The sequence below is a fragment of the Felis catus genome, chromosome B4, assembly GCF_018350175.1.
Source record: "Felis catus isolate Fca126 chromosome B4, F.catus_Fca126_mat1.0, whole genome shotgun sequence".
NCBI classification, from domain to species: domain Eukaryota; kingdom Metazoa; phylum Chordata; class Mammalia; order Carnivora; family Felidae; genus Felis; species Felis catus.
Genome location: NC_058374.1, coordinates 126,780,601 through 126,805,129, shown reverse-complemented (window position 1 = coordinate 126,805,129; position 24,529 = coordinate 126,780,601). Strand labels below are relative to the sequence as shown.

At 42.0% G+C, this 24,529-nt stretch overlaps 1 long non-coding RNA gene across 1 annotated transcript in view; it reads right to left on the bottom strand.

The window, feature by feature from the left end:
- Positions 1–5,931: 5,931 nt before the first annotated feature.
- The window catches only part of LOC109501989, a 78,426-nt gene continuing 59,828 nt past the window's right edge, over positions 5,932–24,529 (bottom strand). Inside the window, exons 2-4 of the long non-coding RNA XR_006601069.1 lie at positions 16,505–16,679; positions 8,158–8,256; positions 5,932–6,509 (exon numbers count right to left, since the gene is read on the bottom strand). This is a non-coding gene — a long non-coding RNA (uncharacterized LOC109501989). The remainder of the gene's footprint in view (positions 6,510–8,157; positions 8,257–16,504; positions 16,680–24,529) is intronic.

Here is a 24,529-nt window from a genome sequence, read left to right as displayed (position 1 = left end):
ATCACTGTAAAACATATCTGGCCTAGCTGGAAGAATAAACACACAGACCAGAGCTGAGACCCAGCTGTCTCATTCAAGGCCATTCTGGATCAGCAAACAGCAAGCCAACTCCCACACCTGTGAGTGAGCGCAGGTAAATCAGCTAAGCTGATTATCCAAAATACACCTGATCACAGGCACGGGGTGAGCCCCGCCAAGATCAGCCCAGTCCAGAACAGATGGACCATGCAGACTTGGGAGCTAATAAATGTTTATTTTTCTATGCTGCTGAGGTTTTGTGGTTGTTTGTTACACAGCATTACAGTGGCAGTAGATAACTGATATACATTCAAGCTCAAAGTGCTTAAATCTAAACTCCTGAAACCTCAAAATCCATAGTTGAGATGGAATGTTTGAATGGCTTAGTTCCTTCTAGCAAGAACTCTGGAGTCTCAGAATCTTGGATTCACATCTCAGCTCTGCAATGTATTGCCTGTCAGTGCTTGCACAAGATAGTCCACTTCTGAGTTTCAGTTTCCTTATCTGTGGGATGGGTTTTAATCCCCATGAGTGGGGTTTCCCACCCCGTAAGGCTGTTAGAAGAATCAAGGAAGAAAACATTTTGTAGATATTAAATACTCTCTCTGCAACTATGAGGTGTAATCATCATCTATATGTATGGAGAAGAGAGAATAAAAGCGAAAAAAAGGAGCACCTGGGTGGGCTCAGCTGGTTAAGCATCTGACTCTTGATTTCAGCTCACGTCATGATCTCATGGTTTGTGAGATCGAGCTCTGCATCTTGCTCTGCACTAATAGTGCAGAGGCTGCTTGGGATTCTCTCTCTCTCTCTCTCTCTCTCTCTCTCTCTCTCTCTCTCCCCCTTTCTCTCTCTGCTCTCTCTCTCTCTCAAATAAATAAATTTAAAAAATTAAAGTGAAAAGGGAATAGAAGCAGCTATGGAAAGCACGGCATGGGGAAGGCGTATAAGAGCTTTCATAGAGCCTTGAGTTGAGAGCCGCTGTGGTTAGTAAGTTGAATCTGCTGTAAGGAAGGACCAGAGGACAGGGTTATCTGGGGCACAACATATTTTGGTTGTAAATCACTTTTCAGGTGGTGCATTAAAAAGGATAACCAGAAGTTAAAAAACTGTCAGGCTAGTGTTACCAGAGGCCCAGAGAGAGCCTCCTGGCTGGCACTTCCCAGGGGTGTTGCTTTTGGCAGATATAAATGGTCAAGGTGTCCTACCTGTTAAACACGGTCCTGAGGCCAACAGTGGCTGATTTGGGTAAAGATCCCTCTCCCTGGTCAGGCAACACTTGAGAGTATTTCCCTTTCCTGTGTTCTGGTCCCACCTTCTCCTTCCTAGGAGGCCCTCCCTCATTGATTCCTCTTCCTGCCCCTTAAAGCCCTGCCTGACACCGCATCCTCCTTAGAATACAAAGTGCAGTACAGATGTGCTCAAGCCTCCCTATTCTAAAGTCCTCTTTCCCCTGCCAGGCTCTCCCCCTTCCTTCCTTTGCAGCCACCCTTCTTCACAGTTGTCTACACTTCCCACTCCCTCACTCTCCATTTATGCCGTCACTTCCAGAAGCATTCAGTTCAAGTTGTTTCTTGGCCCCCAGCAATGAACTGCTTATAAAATCCCAGAGACTTTACATCCTTGGTATCACCCACTTCCATTGTCTCCTTGTTGTTCTGATGGCTATGACCTTGTTTTGATATCTATTACTTTTGATTTAGAAAATTACAGCAATCTCTGGTCTCTCTCTTTGCATTCCAGATCATTTCTGGACTCTTCTCGCTGAATCATAGCTCTGAGCCTGGTTCTCTCTGGCTCCCAATCTCTCAGTGGTTCCCCATTGTCCACAGAAATAGTTTAAACTCTCTCAAGTGCTTCACAAACCTTCATGCTTTGGTCTCATCCAACTTTCCACTTTTATTTCCTACCAATCTCATTCATGAATCCTACGCTCCCATGAGACTTAATTATTGGTCATTCATTGTACATATTGAGTACTTTAATACCTTCATTCCTTTGCCCGTGCTGTTCCCCCTTCCTCGTCCATCCTCACAATTTCTATACACCTAAATCATACCAAACCTTCAAAGCCCAGCATAAATACTTCCTCCTCCAAGAAGCGTTATTTTATCTTCTCAGAGGAAATAAATCTTCCTCTTGTCCTTCCCTGGAAATTGATATTTTAGGGACTTTTCATAGAATTTTTGTATATATTATATCTCCCTTATTGTACTGAGGACTTTTTGAGAACACCATTCATTTTTGTGTCACCATAAATGCCCAGCACAGTGCATTGCACACAGCAACTACCCAATTAGCATTTTTGAACAAATAAACAAGTATATTTCAAAATATCATTGGCATAAAGATGGTAGCCATAAATCATAACCACCAACAATTATACCATGTACCAAAGTCATGTTTATCATGCTAGTTAAGGCAGGGGTTGCAAACTTAAAAGACTACTAGGGCCAGGCAAGTAGTGTAGATGGTAAAACAGGCTAGGGTAAGTACAGAGGCAAATGTTATAGTGTCTGTCACATCTAATGGGGGCAGCTGATACTCAGCACCAGAAAATCATTGGCAGTTAGAAACATGGGCCCAGCATTACAGGTCATTTGATTATTACAGAGATAGTAGAAATGAAAATATTTATATTCAAATATAAAATCTTCCAGTTTTTACATTTTATTTAAATTTTATAGACAGGGCACAAGTGGGGGAGGGGCAGAGCGAGAGGGAGACACAGGATTGGAAGCAGGCTCCAGGCTCCGAGCGACGCGGGGCTCAAACTCACAAACCGCGAGATCATGACCTGAGCCGAAGTTGGACGCTCAAACGGCTGAGCCACCCAGGCACCCCATTTTTTTTTTAATTTTTTTTTTAACGTTTATTTATTTTTGAGACAGAGAGAGACAGAACATGAACGGGGAGGGGCAAAGAGAGAGGGAGACACAGAACTGGAAGCAGGCTCCAGGCTCTGAGCCATCAGCCCAGAGCCCGACGCGGGGCTCGAACTCACGGACCGTGAGATCGTGACCCGAGCTGAAGTCGGACGCTTCACCGACTGAGCCACCCAGGCGCCCCCCCCCCCCCATTTTTTTTTTAATGAATCTTTTTTTAAAGATTTTTTTTAACGTTTATTTTTGAGAGAGAGACAGAGCGTGAGTGGGGAGGGGCAGAGAGAGAGAGGGAGACACAGATCTGAAGCAGGCTCCAGGCTCTGAACTGTTAGCACAGAGCTCGAAGCGGGGCTCGAACTTGTCAACCGTGAGATCATGACCTGAGCCCGAGTTGGAGGCTCAACCAACTGAGCCACCCAGGCGCCCCTAAAATCTTCCAGTTTTTAAAAGTTGGCAACTAGCTCCATTTTTTAACAGCTGGGCTGCCAATTTGCAAGTTCTGGGTTGGAGAATGCTATATTCTGTTTAAATGAAAACACTAGTTAATTGACTTACCAGATAAAATATACCCAGTCAAAGATGGATGGCTCTCTGAGAATCAGAGCATCCCTACAATGCATTTAAGGCTGGCTGCATGGTTGATTCAGAAGGCACTTTGTGGCTTTGCCATGTCTAGGCATCTCATTTCCAACATCAGTCATCATCAAGGAAAACAGAGCTTTCTGGGAACTTAAATCCTCTGTTTGTCTGTATTCTAGAGACAACTGCATTGCTTTTTTATGACTGCATCTATTTGCAAGCCTGTTCTCATTTCCCCTCAGTCTCCTGCACTGGGCAATCGTCTCCTGGCCTCTGGGCAGGTATCAGAGAGCTCCAAGACCAGGTCTCCCAGAACTTCAGACTTCATATAACCTCAGTGACTTGGCAGGGCCCACAGTGAGGTACTGAGGGTCAATCAGGAAACCACCATGCCCCCAAAGCCCCAGATCATCTGTATAGCAGCATTCTTATAGGAATTGTCAATAATCTTTTTTTTTTTTTTACATTTATTTATTATTGAGAGACACAGAGTGTGAGCAGGGGAGGGGTAGAGAAGGGAAGACACAGAATCTGAAGTAGGCTCCAGGCTCTGAGCTGTCAACACAAGAGCCCGACCTGGGGCTCGAACTCACGAACTGTGAGATCATGATCTGAGCCAAAGTCGGTCGCCTAACTGAGCCACTCAGGCGCCCCAGGAATTATCAATAATCTTGATGGTAACAATGACTATGTATTGATCCCCTAAGCTAAGCATTTGATAAGCTTGCTGAACTGTCACAACAATCCTGCAAAGTAGATAATTGCATGAATCAGGAAAGTTAATGGCTATAACAAGACAATACCCAAATCCCAGCGCTTGAACACAAGGAAAGTTTATTTCTTGCTCACTTCACGATCAATGTGGTTTGGGTTAGGCAGGGGGAGCTCTGCTCCATCCAGTTATTTGGGGACCCAGAATCCTTCCACCTTGTGGCTGGACCCTCCTCTGGGATCTCAGGATTCTCTCTATTCAGCTGGAAGATGTGGAAAGAGAATAAGGATTGCACATGGGAGATTTTTGTCAATTGATTCTAGAAAAGGCTTCCATCATTTCTTCTCCCATTCTATGGACCAGAACTCAGTCATGGGCCATACCTAACTGCAAATATAGTCAGGCTCTGTGCTCAGGAAGAAGAGGGGAACCAGATATTGGTGAGCTCCCCAACCATAGTGGTCATCCCTATTTCCCTGCTGAGAAAAACAAGATTCCAAGAAGTCACATCATTTGCCTAAGGTGCCAGACCACTGCATGGCAGAGCTGGGCCTCAATCTGGGCTGGCCTGGCACCGATGTCCTTTTTTCACTGCTCCACTTGGTCCTCTTTGCATCTCCCATTCCATCTTGTACTGCTGGCATTAATGAATGTGACATACTCCCATAAGACCACTTGCATCTGGAGAATGTCTTGTTGGCATATCCCTGTGGGATTTTGAGCTTTCCTAAAGAGGCAGACTCCTTTCTTCTAGGACAGAAAAATATAAGGTGTGGGCCACAAGTGATGTGCACCTCACCTGTCCATCAGGGTTTACCCAAGACACTCTTAGACTAATGATGTGCCATTTCATATTGTTAGTTTGCCTGTATATTGCTTCCCCTGCCCCCAGTGGCTTGAGAGCACATTGAATCTCATATTTCCATACTTCTCAGTACCTATTCATGTACTTTTGTTGCTTAATTTCTCAGAGTTAAGGTAGCTTAAAGGCTCATACAAACATGACAGTGTTAATTATGTGACAGAATTCAAGAGTAAAATTAATCAGCTACAGATAGGGAGCCTGAGTGTTACTCTTATCAAAAACAAAAACAAAAACAAAAACAAAAACAAAAACAAAAACAACTAGACCAGGTGCTCCTCTTACATACTCTCCCATCACTCTGTATTCTCATGACATCATCACAATTACAATTATTAAAGTTGCTTGTGTAATCACAGGTTTAATGTCTGTCTTTTTCTCTAGACTATAAATTCCATGAAGGTAAAAATCATGTCTTTTTCATTCACTTGTATCGGTCAGCTAATGCTGTGTGATAAACAATACCCAAACTTAGTAACTTACAACAATGATTTATTATCACTTACATATCCACAGGTCATATCCACTGGGGTTTGACTGACTGAGGCTGTTCTTCAGTGAACTTAACTCCAAGCTGACAGTGTTTCTTTTTATTTATTTATTTATTTATTTATTTATTTATTTTTATTTCCAAGAGACAGAGAGAGAGAGAGAGAGAGAGAGAGAGAGAGAGACCAAACATAAGTGGAGGCAGGGCAGAGAGAGGGAGACACAGAATCAGAAGCAGGCTCCAGGCTCTGAGCTGTCAGCACAGAGCCTGATGTGGGGCTTGAACTCACAGAGCTGTGAGATCATGTCCTGAACCAAAGTCGGATGCTTAACCAACTGAGCCGCCCAGGCGCCCCAAGCTGACAGTGTTTCTTATTCTTTAGAGCCACTGGCATGTTTTTCTCGTGGCAATGACAGAAGTGCAAGGGGCAGTGAAAGCAAAGTTGCTTAAGGCCTAGTCTTAGAATTGGCCATTCTGTCCACACTCCATTGACTAAAGTGAGCCACATGGCCAAGCCTGATCTCAGTGGAGTGGGAACATACACTCTGCCTTTAGCAGGGGCAACTGCAAAGTTACACTGCAGAGGATGCAAACACAGGGATCGGTGAAGACCTAGGGTCAATAATGCAGTGTTTCACATGGCTGTATCCGCAGTAGCAGGCACACTGCATTGTATATCAGAAATGTGAAATAAATGTTGCTCAATAAATGTAGAGAGCATTCCTGTAAATTAATCTCTCTGGGTTGAGTCCTACTGGTTGGTAAAGACTGTAGAAGGATAATATGTTAAAAGATTGATTTGTATTTGTTCCTCCCCAATTTTTCCCTTCCTGCAGTTCAAGCAGGGAGCTGGGAAGACTTCAGTGCCTGCTTCCAAGGAGGAAGAGTTGAAGAACCTGGAACCAGTTTTTTCCATCTTTTGTTCAAATATCAGCCATTTGAAGAGAAAATGTCAGTCTCCTCCTGAAAGAAGGGAGGGTAGAGAGACTTTTGAGAGAGGAGGACTTAACCAGACAGGAAGAGGAGCACTGACCACGGAATGTGGCAGAGACCCACAAACTGCTCCGTGGCCAATTCTGAGAACATGCAAGAGCTTCTGGGAGGACAGCTGATCAGTGTTCCTGAGACAGAGACCCTGAGACCTTGGGCCCATCCAGCAAGATCCCCAAACCCTGTGAATGGCCCAGAGGCAAGTATTTACCCTCAGACTAGGACAGTGAGAACACCTGACCACCTGAGCTTCCCAGATCCTGTTAAAGTTTGTTCATTTGTTTGTTTGTTTGTTCATTTATTTTTGAGGGAGGGTGTGTAGAGACGGAGGGAGAGAGGGAGTCCCCAGCAGGCTCCACACTGTCAGCACAGAGCCTGATGGAGGTTCGAACTCATGAACGGTGAGATCATGATCTGAGCTGAAATCAAGAGTCAGATGTTCAATTGACTGAGCCACCCAGGAGCCCCTCCCAGATGCTATTAAAACCCTGGGACCTAAAGGAGTCCGCAGTACAATCTGAGACTAAATTTCTCACAACCCAGTGGAATAAGGGCCCAGTGTCATAATTAAGGTGATTTAAAGAAAATAAAGAAAATGCTATTTCCTATACACGTGATTTAGAGAAGAATTATTCACACCCATTAAACGATGAAAATTGTAGCTGGGAGACGGCAAACCAAGGCTCTTTGAAAGCTTAATGTAATAATAGTATTTCAATATTTTGAGGACATCGGTTACCGTTTTCCTATGAAATCTTACAGATCCATACAAAGGCCTGCAGAGAACTAGGGGAGAGATGCTGATAATAAACTAAAGGACCTTTTCCCCTACCTTGCAGCGTTTGAGGGCTCTTTTGTAAAAACCCACACAATCCCAGACTGTGAAGTTAGATTAGCAATAATGTTTAAATTATGCAGGCTCCCAGCTGTGCTGTGCTGTTTGCACACTTTCTAGGAAGTGACTAATTATAATTAGTGCTTAAATACAAAAGACATACCATCATTAAAAGAAAAGGAGAAAATAAATCTTACATGTTTAGATCCTGGTGTCCCAGCACTGGCTCTTTTCATTCGCTTATGCTGGGATTGCTAGCTGAAGGACAGGAGGGAAATGTTGGCTTCTGCACTACATGTGAGGAGATGGATTTAAATGTTTGTGGGTCAAGTGAGGACACCAGACACAGAACAATTCCCAAGACTAAGAATCTGATGTCAGCTGGTCACCTCACCAGGAAGGGAGGGAGGAGCAGAAACAAGGAGCAAGCCATCAGCAGAGCTGAGTTCTTATCCCGGCTCTGTTCCTTGTCGTTTGTACGAAGGTCATTTGTTTCTCTGGGTCTCAATTTCCTGATCTGCAAAGTGGAACCAACAATGCCTGCTCTGGATGTTTGGTAAGGTGTGTGTGTGTGTGTGTGTGTGTGAGAGAGAGAGAGAGAGAGAGAGAGACAGAGAGAGAGAGAGAGAGGGAGGGAGGGAGAGAGGATATTTTTTTCCCTGAGACAAGAGCCATTATTTTTTGAGGGCTTACAAGGTGCCAGGCCCTGGACTGGATCCTTTGGATTTGAGGGTATAGAGCAACACAGCACCTCCTGTTCCCTGCCCCACCAGCCTTCCTACTTACCTTTATTATGGTGGTTTTCCCTTTCATATCTCCACTACCCTTTCACCGTTAGGGACAGGATTCAAGTCTTGGTCCCATCCACAGCACCTACCATTGTGTCTGCACATAGTAGACATTCAATAAGTATTATTTGGAAGAAGAAAGGATGACATATTGTCTCATAGTTATAGAAAATGACTTAAATGTGTTAGTCTTGCCTTATCCGCACCGTAAACTCTTTGAAAACAAAGGGTGTGTCTGACATTTCTTCTGATTTACCACAATGCACAGTGATTTTGCGCATGCAATTGTTCATACATTTCCACAAATACTAATTGAGTGCCTACCCTGAGGAAGGCTCTGTAATAGGTACTGAGGGTGAAGCACTGAACAACACAGCCACCCATCCTGACTCGTGTGATGTAAATTAGAAAGGTGGAAAGGAGAAGTCAGATTATTAATGAATCACCAAACCAAGAAAGACTCAATGGCAAATTGTGAGTAGCAAGTAATGCATCAAAACAAACACTCGTAGCTGCCTATTGAAGACCATCCCCCTTCTTTCTTTTGCTAACACAACCCTGAATTTGGTTGGGGGCCATATCCCTAGATCCAAGTGACTCAACAAAATTTAGGTAAGTTGAACTGAACTGTCAACATACTTCCATTTTGCTCTGCCAGTCACTGGAATGGAGTGGACGTGTGACCCAGTTCTGGCAATAGGCCATGAGGGGGAGTCTACTGGTGGCTTCTGGGAAATATTTTCCTCCCTGATAAAAGAATAGCCCTTTTGTCCTTTTTCCTGTCCTTCCTGCTTGGGATGCAGTCATGTGACAGTGTGATATTTGCAGCTGTGGCAGCCATCTTGTGACACTAAGGGACACTCTGGTCACACACACGGATGATGGCAGAGCAGCCATAGTTGGGGTTCCTGATGGCATCGTTGGAGTCTCTAAAGAAGACCAATGAATAGCTTCCCTTTTCCCATTCTGAGTTCTGAACAGATTGAGAAATCAGATAATGGAGAAGGATGAAGGGGAAAATATCATCTTTGGCTGCTGCTAAGTGCTAGGTATGGGATATAATTTAATGGGAGAACCAGTTAGGTTTGAGCCCCCAAGTTAGGCAGACTTGGCACTACAGATCACACCCAGAGCAGCAGAGAATGAGTGCTGCATGTGGCAAGCTCTGCCACAAGAGGAGCTTGCCCAAATCTACCAGAGAAGCCACTCTTCCACCCCAGGGACAGAGACAGTAAAGGAGAATAAAGAGGCCAGGAGTTACAATGATTTAACTTCCTCCACATGGAAGGAAACTTCAGGGAGCACAAAGCTGCCCTCTCTCACCCCAACCACAGAGCTGAGCCACTGCACCAATTCTAGATTTGCCTTCAATCCTCTTATTAAATGAGACTCATAAACCTCTATTATTTAAGTTACTTTTAGTCAGGTGTTCTGTTTATTACAGCTAAAGCATCTTAATGGATCTAAGCACCATAAAGGAAAAGTGGAGGATAGCGAGAGGGATTATGTAAAGGGGAATATCATCTTCTTTGGACAGGGGTGGAGGTAGTCATGGAAAATCATCTCCAGATTAGTGATGTTTAAGCTAATCCTGAAGGATGAGGGAGTGAAGGCTTCACAGACAAAAGGAACAGAAGTGAGCAGACCCTGAGGCATCAAAAGAAGGTCCATGTGGCCAAAGTGGACTCAGTGAGAGGGAGATTTATGAGATAGGACACCAGAGGGGGAGGCAGGTGCTGGATCATAGCTTTATAGGCAGGATGTGGCAGGTTGGACTCCTAGAAAGCAGGAACCCAGAAGTTTTACATGCAAGGATGTTTATTAAGGAGTATCTTGGGACCTTTCAAGTGTGAGAGAGAGGGAGGAAAAAAAGCAGATTGAGCACAGATAAGCTGAGCTGTGATGCAGGCTCAACAGCAGCCTCTGTTGAACCTCTGGGGAGTACTAAATATAGACTAGCCCTTCATAGCTATACCAAGATAGGTCAAGACAACCGGAACGTTGTACCCCGCCCCCACATGGATCTGTTATTGCATGTGTGTTAGGAAAGGTGGCACTGTAGCTGGGACAATGCCCGAAGGGGCTGACCACTGAGGGGGCAAAGTTGCCCCCATTAAGAACCACTGTTGGAGCCACAGATATTTGAATAATTGCCTAAAATCAAAGGCACATCCTATATGGCCTTGGTCTAATTGTTCAAGATCTTTGGGCTTCTACTTGGAGGTAGGGTGGGAGTTGGACTTAAGGAATGCTTAATAACTTCTTAGAGGGAGGATTAATGATTCCAGAAGACTTGCACACATTGAAAACCTGCACAAGTACAAACAGAGGCCACCTCCACTGTACTTTAACCTGCTCACAAGCTGATGATTTACTAGTGCTTGATGAGTTTTGTGAATAAAAGCAAGATCACAGCTATCCGGTCTTTCCGCTCTCTTACTAAACCAGTTCATTGTCTTCCCTTCTGGCATTTTCCTTAGGCTTCTTATCAAGGCTGACTCAGCTATTGCCTTCCTTCAGAATTCTCCACCTCGCTTTGGACTCTTTGAATCAGGCCCCAGCACATATTGTGTGTCTTTACATACATTGTGTGTATGTAAATGTATGTATGTCTTTACATACTGTGTATGTCTTTACATATTGTGTGTCTTTACATATTGTGTGTCTTTAACATGCACTATGTCAACTTCTGTTCCTGAAAAAAAATTAGCTACTCAATTTTTGAGCCACTGCCTCTGTGATAAGAAGCTCTCATAATTGGAAGGGATGCCTTACAGCAAAGACACTTAGACTTTGGAGACTGAGTTCTGTAGCTGGGATCTGATGGGTATTTGGGGGCCTCCACAGCTCCCCCTTCTTCAACTGATAACTGTCCCTCCCATGTTTTGGGGAACAATCCTTTGGTATATGTTACCAGTCATGTTCCATACTATAGCCTCTGGGGTTGCCATGGTCACACAAGATGGACCAATAAGAGGGTCAATTTCTGCCGGTCATAGTGATTGGTTCAATGATGACCATGTGGCCTCAGCTGAACCAATCACTGCTCAGCTTCTTCTATTCTACTCATGGATTTGAATGAACCTGGACTTGCTGGTGGCCATCCACCCCACCAGAGGGTGAATAAAGCCCAGACAAGGAGAGATAGCAGAACAAGGAGTAGAGAGACATAACAGCATTTGAGATCGCCTGTGACAGACATCCTGGAAGCCAACCTGTCCATCCATCTCCTTGATTATGTGGGGCCAAAAATTCCATATCCCTTCCCCACCCCATGCTTTAAAAAAATTCTTTTAATGAGTTTGAATTGAGTTTATGTTACTTTCAGGGTAAGATTTGTGACCAATACAGATTAATTAAGCCATGACCCTGATATCTGTAGCCATATCCGATATTAGCACTGAAAGATTCATTTATTCATGTGATCATTCAAAAAATATCTATCAAGGGCCTACTAATTTGAGAAGATATAAAAATAAAAAATAAAAAATAAACACAAAGAGTATCAGCAAAACCTTGTAGAGAGCTCTATATCACCTAAGTCAGCCCCAGCCATTTTCTCTGCTATGCCTGTGCTGTAGGAGACAGTAAGTTTCTTTTCAGTGGATATCCAGGCAGAGAGTGAATGGCCATCTGGCAGGAGAAAGATGCTATCGATATTTTCAAGCATTGGTGGAGAACCAGATTCAATGAGTTTTAGGGTTTATTTCAATCACAACATTCTAGGTGGAGGTTTCCACGTCCTTTACCCTTTCCATTAGAGAATATTCCCAAACCAATTCTGATTTTGTCCAGTCCCAACTTATGGAATGAAGGTATTCTGCATGGCAGCACATAGTGGGTGAATAATGAAATGGTGGATAAGTGTTATGTGGGAACCTCCTTTCCCCATTGCTTCAAGTTTCCAAGTGGAGGGACTGCCATTAGAGTAACACTTTTGCCCTCTTTCACCAGAGGAGGAGTGCCTTACCTGATTGCAGGATTTAAGCTGAAGTCAACATCGTCAGTTTCATCTTTCTCCCTCTCTCTCTTTGGGGACCAGAGGCTCACAAAACATTCTCATCAGCTCTAAGCAGATCTGTCCCCACAGGAGAGGCCTACGTTTTGGGAATTAAGTTCAGTACTGGGAAGCATCAGCAAGCAATTTGGCCAGATCTAAGCCATGCTTATTGTTTTATCAGCAGTAAAGCTGACATTTTTATCTCCATTTGCCTGACTCTTTGGGGTTTTTCTCAATTAATTAGGAATTTGGGTAGGGAACAGGGGTGTCTTCTATTAGTTCCCTAAATCCCAACAGAATTCTCTTACTTGTAGATGAGTCCCACCCACCTTGTTGGCCTCATTCCACACTACCCCCTGCCCTCCTTTTCATCCTCCAAAAACTATTAGGGTGTTTGTCATTTCTTTCATCTTCTTGCTATTTCATGCTTTTATGCCTTTGCTTGTGTTATTCCTTCTGCTGGCATATCTTCTTACCCCCACCCCACTGCCTCATCAGCTAATGCTTATCCATTATCTGTCCATAATATCTCGTCTCAAGGAACACCTCACCCAGGAAGTCTTCCCTGGCTGGCACCTTCCCACCACTCCAGGCTCAGTTTGATGAATACATCTGCCATATTGTTTTAAAATGTCAATCTCTCACTGCTAGATTATGAGCTTATTGAGGTGACTACGACCTTATTATTCATCTCTGAATCCCTCAGAATTCAGAAACTTTTGCAGAAGACATGCATGGTAAATGTGTGTTAAATTGATGCATAAACTCGCCAATAGTGGGTAATACCCATTCCTGAGGCTAGGCAGAACTGGGAAGTGTATCTATACCAGTCAGAGGTCAGCAGCAGAATGAAAGTTATAGCCAAGGAGACAAGGCCAACCATTTAGTCCTCAGGGCAAGGCAAAGCAAAAAATGACAAAGTGAACAGAAGTAAAAACAGACAGGTGGAAGAAGAGGCTGAAAAGGGATGCAGTACAAGGAATGGACTAGGGCAAGGAGTACATAACTAAGGCTGTGAAGGACAAATGAGCCTGGTACTCATCTATTACATGGTGCCAGGTGCATGGTCAAGGGAAGGGATAGAAACCCCTAAGAGCGCAGGTAAGAATTGGACAGTGGAGTGCAAGGGAAAATCATACGAGCAGAAGAATGTGGAGCCTGGTCCTAGCTGTGCCACAAGATACTCAGGTGAGCTTGGACAAATCACTTCCTTTTCCTATGAAAGAATTTCCTCATCTATGGACCTGAATAGCGTGTCCTAGATCACTTCTCTCTTCTCTTCCAGGTCAAATGTATTTGATTCTTCAAATACTATTCCATAGTATGATTGCAGAGGATTCCTCTATTTACATAAATAATATTTAGTCACCATGTTATCCTTTATATTCAATCAACCAAAAGTACTACCTGTATTTTGATCTCAGTTCTGAAATCAAGATTAGACTGAATTATTTCAATTCAACTATAAACATTACTATAAAACCACTATAAAACATTTACTGTGCTATAATTTTCTCCATTCATTGAGTGCATACTTCTTGTTCTTCTCTGTGCTTGGCACTATGATACTCTCTGTTCTGAATGAATTTATAATCTAGTTGAAACAACAAGATTAACATCTTCAAAAGATTAAGAGAAAAATCCAAAAATCCCTTTTATAATTTAATGTTAAATTATGTGGTAAAGACTCCAAGGAATTAACAGAAATGAAAAGGATCAAGAGGGTTTGAAGATATCAGGGAAGATTTCCTGGAGGAAGTTGCCTGCAAAGATGAAGAAGACATAGATAGGACACGGGGGGATCAAGACAGACAGGTGGATGAATGAATGGATGATGGGTGGATGGAGGATGGAGGACATTCTTAAGAGGCAAGGAAAAGCAAGAACTTAAAGATGATCATGAATTTGCATGGGGCTCACTATGGAAACCTGCTAGAGTAAGAACAAGGAAAAGTGATGGAAGATAATATTGCTTGTGCTTCTACTGTATGCTGGGTGCTTGTAGCTGAGATGTCTGGTGTCTGCACTCCACAGGCCCTCTCACTAGGAATCACCCCCATCCAGAGCTGAGGGGGTGTGCCTACAGAGGGCTATGCATATACTATGGGATGGGACACTGGGCCTAAACTCAGTCAATCCAATTCTTCTCCCAGAAATACGGCATTGGACACAAGGAAACTGAACAGCACTTTCTGTGGCAAGACTGGGGTGTAGAAAGTTCTAGAGAAAGGGTAAAGAGTGAGAGATGGAAGGGAACCTAGGAAAGCTAAGGACGCCAGGCTGCAGAGAACTAAGAGGGGAGAACATGCACAGAGGAAAAATTGGGACATCATAAACCGATTTGGTGGCCCCTGGGGATGAGGGATGTGCCTGGATTCTGAAAATCCAGTTCCTAGTTCCTCTTCCTGAAAATTCTGTACTGTATTTCCTGTTCCTTCATTTCAGCTGAACCAGTTTAAGTGGCTTCCTATTCCTTATAATGAAAAGAGCCTTGACTATGACAGTCTGTCCACAAACGTTTTTCCCACTTAATCCTCCCAACAATTTAATGAGATAGGTATTATTTCCACATTATTAATGTGGTTATCAAGGCTTAGAGAGGCAACATCACCTGCTTAAGCGCTCAGCTTAGTAAGTAATTAAACTGGGATCTGAACCCAGGCCTGTCAGCCTCCAAAGTCCTTCTACTTCACCACACACTGTCCTGAGGGACATTTCACAGTATCAGAATCAACACATGATCTCAAGAACACTCTCTCTGTAACCTGCACAAAACATCTCCACTTTGAGGAGTATGCTGTGTTTACTCACAGGCCAGTTCAATAACTTTCCATAATTCTGAGATTCTCCTGCGGTGGCCTAGAAAGCCTATTTGAAATACACAAATTCAGAACTTATGAAAAGCCAGACACTGTTATTTGTGACTCTTATTGAGTCAAATTCAAAGCAATCTTGTTCTCTGAGAATATCCAGAGTCTAGTGAATAAAGAGAAGCTGGTTAAAATTAGTGGAATTTTTCCAAACCAAGAAGATTAAGAATTTCCTTAATTTGGGGGGTCATTCATTCTAAGCAAATTCCATGGTAGCCATGCCTAATTCTTATATTTTAATGACCCATTACAAATACACCTTCTTCATTCAGTCTACATTCTAGTCAGACTCAACTCTTCTAATCCTCTCAAATACCGTATTACTCCAACCTCTATGCCATAACATGTGTGAAAATTCATTTCCTTCTTCCTGTCCATCTGGAAAATATCCATTCTTCCTTCAGGATTCAGCTAAAGAGTCACCTCCTCCACTGAGCTCTCCTTGGCCACTAACTCTCTGCCCCATGCAGGTCAGATGTTTCCTCTATGACCCAGGAAACTCTGACCTTAACTCTCATCCTTCTATGTTTTGATTGTCTCTTTGCTGATGAAGGGAGATTTTCTCCCTCCCAGGCTGAAACCATGCCCCTTAGGGTTAGTAAGGTTGAAACTAGCAGAAAAATTAAAGCTTGTTTTTCAGAGAACTGTATTTCCATAATCACCTATTATGTCTTTTCAAACCCTAGTAAGAAATGCACCAGCTGTCTCTCCAGAAGCCTGGATTTAAGATCAACTGATATGGTTCCAGCCTGTGAACAAGCAAGGCCCTACATTCTTTACTGGAGATAATGAGCCCAAGACCCCATCCAGTTTATAGTGGCTCTTGGAGCATGCTCATAGTCCCTTCCCCTTGTCCTAAGATAACTTCCTGATGTCAGGGGGCTGAATCTTGCCTCATTCTGATGTGAAGTCTCCACCCCAAAGTGAACATGGGATGTATGTCACATATATGTTTGTTCAATGTTCATGCTCCATCCTTCCTCATGAGCAGTTATGTTTCCCTGCACTTTTCATCAATATGTATGTAATCTTGGGGTTCAGCTGGTTAAATGTTCAACTCTTGATCTCAGCTCAGGTCGTGATCTCAGGGTCATGAGTTCAAGCCCTGCATTAGGCTCCATGCTGGGCCTGAAGCCTACTTAAAAAAATGTATGTAATCTCAACCTCTATGATTATTTAAAACACACACACACACACACACACACACACACACACACACACACACACACCTTGTTCTTTACTCCTGCAAGGAGGCAGATTTGAGGCTTTCCCTCCTGTCACCTCATTTGGCTGCCTCTCAAATAAACCCCTTCCTTGCTGCATACCTGATGTCTCAGGAATTACCTTTGCTGCACACTGGGCAGACAGATCTAGGTTCAGTTACAATATCAGAGCACCTCTCTTTCCTTTCCAATTCCTTCCTCCCCCCACCCCATCCTCCACCTAATGGGAAAGTAATTGCTAATCTGATGCACCTGAGAAGTTGATTGGGCCACATGTCATTAGTGAGTGAGGTTGCCATGGTCAAGACCATTTTATAGGTGGTCAGCAGGGTTAGGATTTTCCTGGGCTTCCGCTGCCATCAACAGAGGGTCTGGGAAGTGACTCGGGCAACCTTCTTTTTCTTCCACTTCTTCTCTTTGGAAAGTTCTGGCAAAGTAAGAGAATACACAAACATGGGTATGGCAGAGACCAGGCGGTGCTACCCTTGGGCCAACCATCCTCTCTTCTCTCTGCCAGCGCCCCAACCTGTGCCCATGTAGGTAAGCTGAATGGGGTGTGCTCTATGCGCTATGCTGTCTTTTTAGGGGAAAAGAAACAGGAAGCCCTACTGGGGTTTCCCAGCTGAAGTCCATTGATCCAGCTCTGCTTCCAGGGAAGCCCTAATTTGCATGAGTGGTGGTGGGGTAATTGGACACCCGGTCATCCATTAATGAAGTCAACTTTGTTTTTGATTTATGTCTTTTCCCTTGTATAAATTCTAGACTCTTGGAGTCAGAATTCTGGGAGTAGAAGACTCACAGAGCAAGGCTTGGCACTAACATCTCACCCCACCACCCCTGCAACACTCTTCTTCATGAAATATTCTAGTCCAGTGACTTTCAACCCTGGGTGTGCAGCCAGGAAAACCGACCTTGCCCACCAGAAATTCCTGACTCTAATGTGCAGCTAAATTTGAGAACCATTGTGGGGCACATCGGTGGCTCGGTTGGTTGAGTGTCCAACTTTGGCTCAGGTCATGATCTCATGATTCGTGAATTTGAGCTCCACATCAGATTCTCTGCTGTCAGCCTGTCAGTGTAGAGCCTGCTTTGGGTCCTCTGATCCCATCTCTCTGTCCCTCCCCTACTTGCATTTTCCCAAAATATTTTTTTAAAAAATAAGTAAATTTGAGAACCAGTGCGAAGAAGAGTTGAGCAATTTCTTTCACCCTCCCTGACTGAGTTCTGCTATGAGGCAGTAAAATAAAGCTTCACGAATCAGTAGATTTAAGTAGAGCTCTGAGTGACCCTGATTTCCTGTACCTCCTGTCCACACACCCACCATCTGTAAAATAAGAAGTTTTACTGAGAGCTCAGCTTTTAGCATTCTGGAAATAATGGACACCTTTGAAATTTTTGTTGAAAACCACAGACATCTCCCCAGGAAAATGACCATTCGCCCACACTCATATATTTGCATACAGCTTCTGGGGAGCTTGGACCCCCTGAAACACTGGCCTAAACAACCATTTATCCAGCCCATAATTCCAAATTCTTCAACTCCTACTAGGTAGGAGCAGTGGGCCAGCCCCACCTCACTCCCTTTCCACGGTGGTTCAAAACACACATCTGTATCAACACCAGCCTCAGCAGGATGCTCACAGAAGGGGCAGTGTACAGCTTCTGATGACAACAGAAGGAATGGCAGAACCAATTTTTGGTCACATAGTCATTGAGATCTACTAGGCACCAGGTTCTAGGGGTATAGTGGTGAGGAAAACAAAATAGATTCATGGTATTTATATCCTGATGGGGATTTGTACGAGTTCATATGTTCATTGAGTGGAATTGCTCACCCTACTTAAAAGTATGTCTCTGTCTCTCACTCTCTAATGACTGAAAAATACATAGGTGGCTTTTTGTAAGAAAAGGAAATATTTTCCTTAAAACTGGACAAGAGTCTGTACCCTTGACCCCAACTTTTGTGGGTCCCATTCTGAGCTTCCTCTGCCCCTGCCCCTCTACACAGAGTGAGGAGTCCATGAGGCTAAGGATACATATTTACTCAGAGGCTTCATGCCATCCTCCTACACCATGCTCTTATTACCCATGACCTATATCCCCTACAGTAATGTCCCTGAATCTGATCCCAGGGCTTTGCCGCATTCTTCTCTAGACCCAAAGCTGGACTACACCCTGGGTGGCCCCAGGGAAGCTGTTTGCTGGGGTGTGGAAGACGCTAGCATGTGCAGACTAGCATATTCATGGGAATGTGTGAGGCCCCCTGCAGAGATCTGGAGATGGTAAGAGAGGGAGGGTGAGTTATGGGCTGAGGGTGAGTTATGACAGCTTTCTCCAGGCTGTCACTTGATAATTCTAAACTTGGAGAGGACTGAGAATTCTAAATTCTAACCTGGCCTTCCAGGCAGTATAAAGGCATATTTATTTCTCAGAGTAGAAAATAGAACATATTCTAGTTAATAGTCTCTTAATTTATAACTTTTAAAGTATTTCTTTGAGAGAGAGAGAGCGTGCGCACAAGCAAGCAGGAGAGAGGGGCAGAGGAAGAGAGAGAGAGAATCTTAAGCAGGCTCCATGCTCAGTGAGGAGTCCTATGTAGGGTTTGATCCCATGACCCTGGGATCATGACCTGAACTGAAATCAAGAGTTGGATGCTTATAAGAGACTCTTAAAAACTGAGAACAAACTGAGGGTTGATGGGGGTGGGAGGGAGGGGAGGGTGGGTGATGGGTATTGAGGAGGGCACCTTTTGGGATGAGCACTGGGTGTTGTATGGAAACCAATTTGACAATAAACTTCATATATTGAAAAAAAAAAGAGTTGGATGCTTAACTGACTGAACAACCCAGGCACCCTAACTTTTAAATATTTATATAAATGGTATTTGGGCCTCTATATGTATCCTTGTCCCAGGCCCCTGAAATGTTAGGGGAGGTTTGAGGAAACACATATATGGTATGAATCCACCCAAGCCACTTTGGTTTCTCATGACCTTCCTTCACCAGTCCCTTATAATAATGGTGATGATGATGATGATAATAGTTAACCTTTTAACAATAAAATTGTTAAACTTATGTAACATTGTATGTTAACTATACTTCAATAAAAAAATAAAATTCTTACTGAAATGTAACATACAGACATACAATTCTTATTGAAGCGTAACCAACATATACATAGAAATGGACAATCATAGGGTAAACACCCTTGTAACAACCAACTGGGTCAAGACACGGAACATTACCAGCATCTATGTCCCCTTCCAATGACTACTCCCTCCATCCTTCCCACAGGTAACCAATGTTCTGTCATACTTTTGCCTAGTATTGAACTTTATATCAATGGAATCATATCATATGTATTCTTTTATGTCTGCCTTCTTTCCCTCAATATTATCTTCATGATATTCATCCATGTTACTGCATGTAGAACTTGTTTGCTTATTTTCCTTGTTCTCTAGATTTCCATTGAGTGAATATACCCCTCTCATGTACTCATCCCATTGCTGATGGACATCTGGATTATCGTCACTTGGAAAAGCTAAGAATAATGCTGCTATGACCATTTTTGTTCATGTCTTTTGGTGTCCATGTAGACTCATTTATGTTGAGTACATACTCCTAGGAGAAGGGTTGCAGGGTCTTAGGGTATATATACATTCAGCTTTACTATATATGGCAGAAAGTTTTCCCAAAGAAGTTGTACCAATTTCCATCCCTACCAGCAATGTATGAGAGTTCCAATTTCTCCATAACCTTGACAAGGACTTGATACAATCAGCCTTTTTCATTTTAGGCATTTTGGTGGGTATATAGGGATATTTTGTTGTGGTTTTAATTAGCATTTCCTTTGTGAATGCTATTAATATTATTAATTAATATGCAATAATAATGTTTTTGTATATTCAGTAGCTATTTGGAGATCCTTCTCTTTTGTAAAGTTTCAGTTTAAACATTTGGGTTCTGTGCCTTTTCTTTTTGATTTGTAGTTCCTTACGTATTCCAGATACAAGTGTGTTTTGTTGGTCGTATCTAAAACAAATATCTTTTACTACTCGTTGGCTTGCATTTCACTCCCTTAACAAAAGAGATAAACAACAATTTAGAAAATTTAATTAGAAAAATCTTTAGATAAACAAAAATTCTTTATTTCAATACAGTTCAGTTTATTAATCTTTTCTTTTATGGTTAGTGCCTTTTGCACACTGTTCAAAAAAACCTTTGTCCAAAAAACCCCTGAAGAACAACAACAACAAAAAACCTTTGTCCATAAAGACCATTAAGGCCTGAAAATATTCTCAAATGTTATTCCCTAAAAGCTTTGGTTTATCTTTTATATAACCCACCTGTAATTGATTTTCATGTGAGGTGGAAGCCAAGATTTTTTATATGCATAACTCCTTGACATAGCTTAACCATTTATTGAAAAGGCCTTCTTTTCTCTACTGAACTGCAGTGCCACCTTTATCATAAATCAAATGCCCACACAAGGGTGGGTGTGTTTCTGGATCATTTTTGTCTCTTTCATTCGTCCATTTGTCTATCTCTGTGCCAATTACTTACTGTCTTAACTACTGTAGCTTTATAACAAGCCTGAATATCAATGTTGTTGTTCTTTGTCAAGATTGCCTTGGCCATACCGAGCACTTTACATTTCCACATACATTTCAGAGTCAGCTTCTCAAATTCCAGAAAGAAAAAAATACCCTGCTGAGATTTTGATTGGGACTGCATTGATCGACTTTCAGAGAACGGGCATCTTTAGAAGAATGAGTTTACCGCTTCATGAAAAGGGAATATCCTTCTATTGGGGCGTTGTTTACTTTCTTTCAATAGTAGTTTGTACTTTATAGCAGAGAGGTCTTGAACTTTCATTTCACTTATCCTTAGTATTGGATGTATTTTGGTTCCACTGTAAATGGAATTTTAAAAAGTAATTTTTATCTGTAGTAAAATATATAGAAATACAATTTATATTATATTACATTTATATGTATTATGTTCAATGAACTTGCTAAATTCATTTTTTGGTGTTTTTTCAAAATTCAAAGCTTCTCTCTCTAGGAGCTTATCTGTAGCTTCTTTCAGACTTTCTATGTTCATAATCTTGTCATCTATGAATATGACAGTTTCTTTCTTTCCAATTCTTCTACTGCTATGTATATTTTTTCTTTATTTTTTTGTCTTTATTTTTTCTTTTTCTAGACTTGTAGTTTGTGTTGAATAGGAGTAGTGATAGGGAACATCCTTGTTTCATTCCTGATCTCAGAGAAAGGCTTTCAATATTTCATCATTAAGTATGATGCTTGCGTAGAATTTTTTTAATAGATATCTTTATCAGATTTAGGATGTTAACTTCCATGATACATGGTACCAATTATTACTCCCGTGGTAAATGAATGTGGTAGAATCCATACCTTTGCTACTGTTGCAAGGAAAGCAGAGTGCATTCCCCACCTCCCTTGGATTTGGGGCTGACCGTGTGATATGCTTGGGGTTGGCCATGTGGGATGCCTTGTCAAAAAGGATGTTAGTGAATGTGACATAGTCAGAGACTTAAAATGTGCTTGTGCTGTGAGCTTGTACTTCTGAACCTCTGCCATCACCATGAGGAGAACATACCTGGGTATCCTGAGCCATAGAATGTGACAAGAGAGGAAGAGACACCTCAGCTAATGCACAGACCCATAAATTTAATCACAGCTGCTCCAGTCAACCCTCAAGTTCTTGTTCAATGTATGGACACGAAATAAGTGCTTATTGTTTTATATCACTAGTACTTTATGGTAGGTTGTTATCTAATAATAGTTGGCTGAAACATCTTCTATCCCTAGTTTGCTAAGAGTTTTTAACATGAATAAGTGTATAGAAGCAGATTTATAATACAGCTGATAAGGCTTCAGCTTCAGGATACCTCACTTCCAAGGACGCTCTTCAAGGCTCTGAGAGAGGCCCTAGCAATGTGTTTACATGAACAGATACTTTGCGAAACGTGAAAAAGATATACTTACTACAATCACTTAAAATCACTGTGTTTTTCTACCCCAGCTTACTGTGATTTTACTTCTTTTTATGTTATATAGCATTTAAATGGCCATGAGAATTTTGAGGGATCTAATAAAGGAGAAACTAAATTGGGAATACAGTTGGTTTTGTGTTCAGTAGGAGATACTTATGTACTTTTCAATCATGTCCATGAGTAGTTGAGTTATTGCTTGCTGTCCTATTGTAGGAATGACTTCCATGAATACTCCTATTGATTAATGAGTGTCATCAAAATTCAAAGAGTACTTAAAAATAGCTACAAGAAAATTTTATATGCTTTGAAATGTTAGAGCTCACATATGAAAGAAATTTGATAGATTTTTCTCCAAATTGAAAACAATCTGATTTACCTTTCATTACCAATAACAAGCTGTGAAGATAAAATATATTTTTCTAATGTATGTCTAAATATTTAATAAAATTTTAAAAACAAATCATGCTAGAAAAAAGACCAAATTATCTTTTCATTTTCTCTATAGAAAATATTACAAAAATAATTGCCAGAAAAAAATAGTGACTGAAGGTTTATTCAGCAAAAAAAAAAAAAAAAAAAAAAAAATGTAATGAAAAATATTACAGAGTTAGGTCAGACAATTAAATAATAAAAATAATTTGTTATTATTTTGGGCTTTAGAACTCTGTGGAATTTATCAGATTTTTACAACTTGTAATTTGTTGGAATTTCTTATACTGAATAAACACTTCTGTGCCTTTTGTATTTTGCATTGAAAATTTTGCATAATTTTAATTAACGAATTAGAAATTGTATCCGCTTCATGCCTCACAAAACCTTGATGTGCTTCTAGATATTTTAGCAAAGATTCCCTCAATATCTATTTGATGCTCCTATGATTTTCCCCCTTTATTCTGTGAATGTAGTAAATTACATTGATTACTTTCCTAATGTTAAATCTAGCTTTCCTTCCTGGAGTAAATCTATCTTGGATGCACCATAATATCCTTTTACTATGTGGCTGGATTTGATTTGCTAGTATTCAGGTTAGGAGTCTTTTAGTTGTGCCTAATGCCTTACATTACATTCACATTTTTTTTTTCAACGTTTTTATTTATTTTTGGGACAGAGAGAGACAGAGCATGAACGGGGGAGGGGCAGAGAGAGAGGGAGACACAGAATCGGAAACAGGCTCCAAGCCATCAGCCCAGAGCCTGACGTGGGGCTCGAACTCACAGACCGCGAGATCCTGACCTGGCTGAAGTCGGACGCTTAACCCTCTGCGCCACCCAGGCGCCCCCATTACATTCACATTTTACGTGAACTAACCGGAGTGGGTTTCTGTCACTTGGAATCAAATGATTTCTGACCAAGCTCTTTGGACAAGCCACCACTCCCACCAACATGCTTCATTAGAATACAGTGCACTAGTATCTTTTCCCCAGCTAATTATAGTTTTTCCTCCCAGAGCTTCTCATTTGTTAACATCCTCATAATCTCACCTATTTCCTTTTTTTTTTTTTAATAAACTCCCTGGACAACTCCTTCACAACGACGGTTCCAGCAAACCTACCTATGAGAAGTCAAGGGCATATTCTGGTTAAAAGGAGGCAGCGTCGGTGAAGGAACAAAGTCTTCTAACAAGGTCAGAATTCCACCAGGCTTGCGGTCCAAAGCCCAAAGCACAGTTTGAACAGGAGAGGTAATTGAGCCAGCTGCTGAGAGGCAGCAGCCACATTCCCCAACTCATTAGTCTGCCTCCCTCAGCTAGGAAAGGGACCCAGGGCTTCTATTGCAGCAGCATGAGGAAGTGCACCATTTTCATGCACCATTCCATAAAAATCCCCCCCTGGAGCACTTACCTAAAAAAATAAAAATAAAAATAAAAATACTGAGGAATCAGTCTCTGCAGTTACACAGAGGTCTTTATTTAGCAAATCTCACCTCACAAAATTTATCTAGTTGTTACTTTTTCCTCTCTTGGCCAAACATAGTATCCAGTAGTGGGTCCTTTTGGTCCATTCTAGTAGTCCACACTGGGGCCTAGACTTCAGGAAAAGGCTGTAGAAAGGTGTCTGCCTGGGAGGGAATTGGAGGCAAGAAGAAAAGTCTCTGTAGGGAGAATGACCCTGCACCCAGGGTGGAATCAATTCCTCTGTGTCAAGACAGAACAAGGAAGAGAGTGACAGGTATTCATCTTGTCCAATGGATCTGCCATTCCCTGGTATTCAGAAATAAACCTGAGTTTCCTGGGAGAAAGGAAATAAGAGGCCAGTAAGA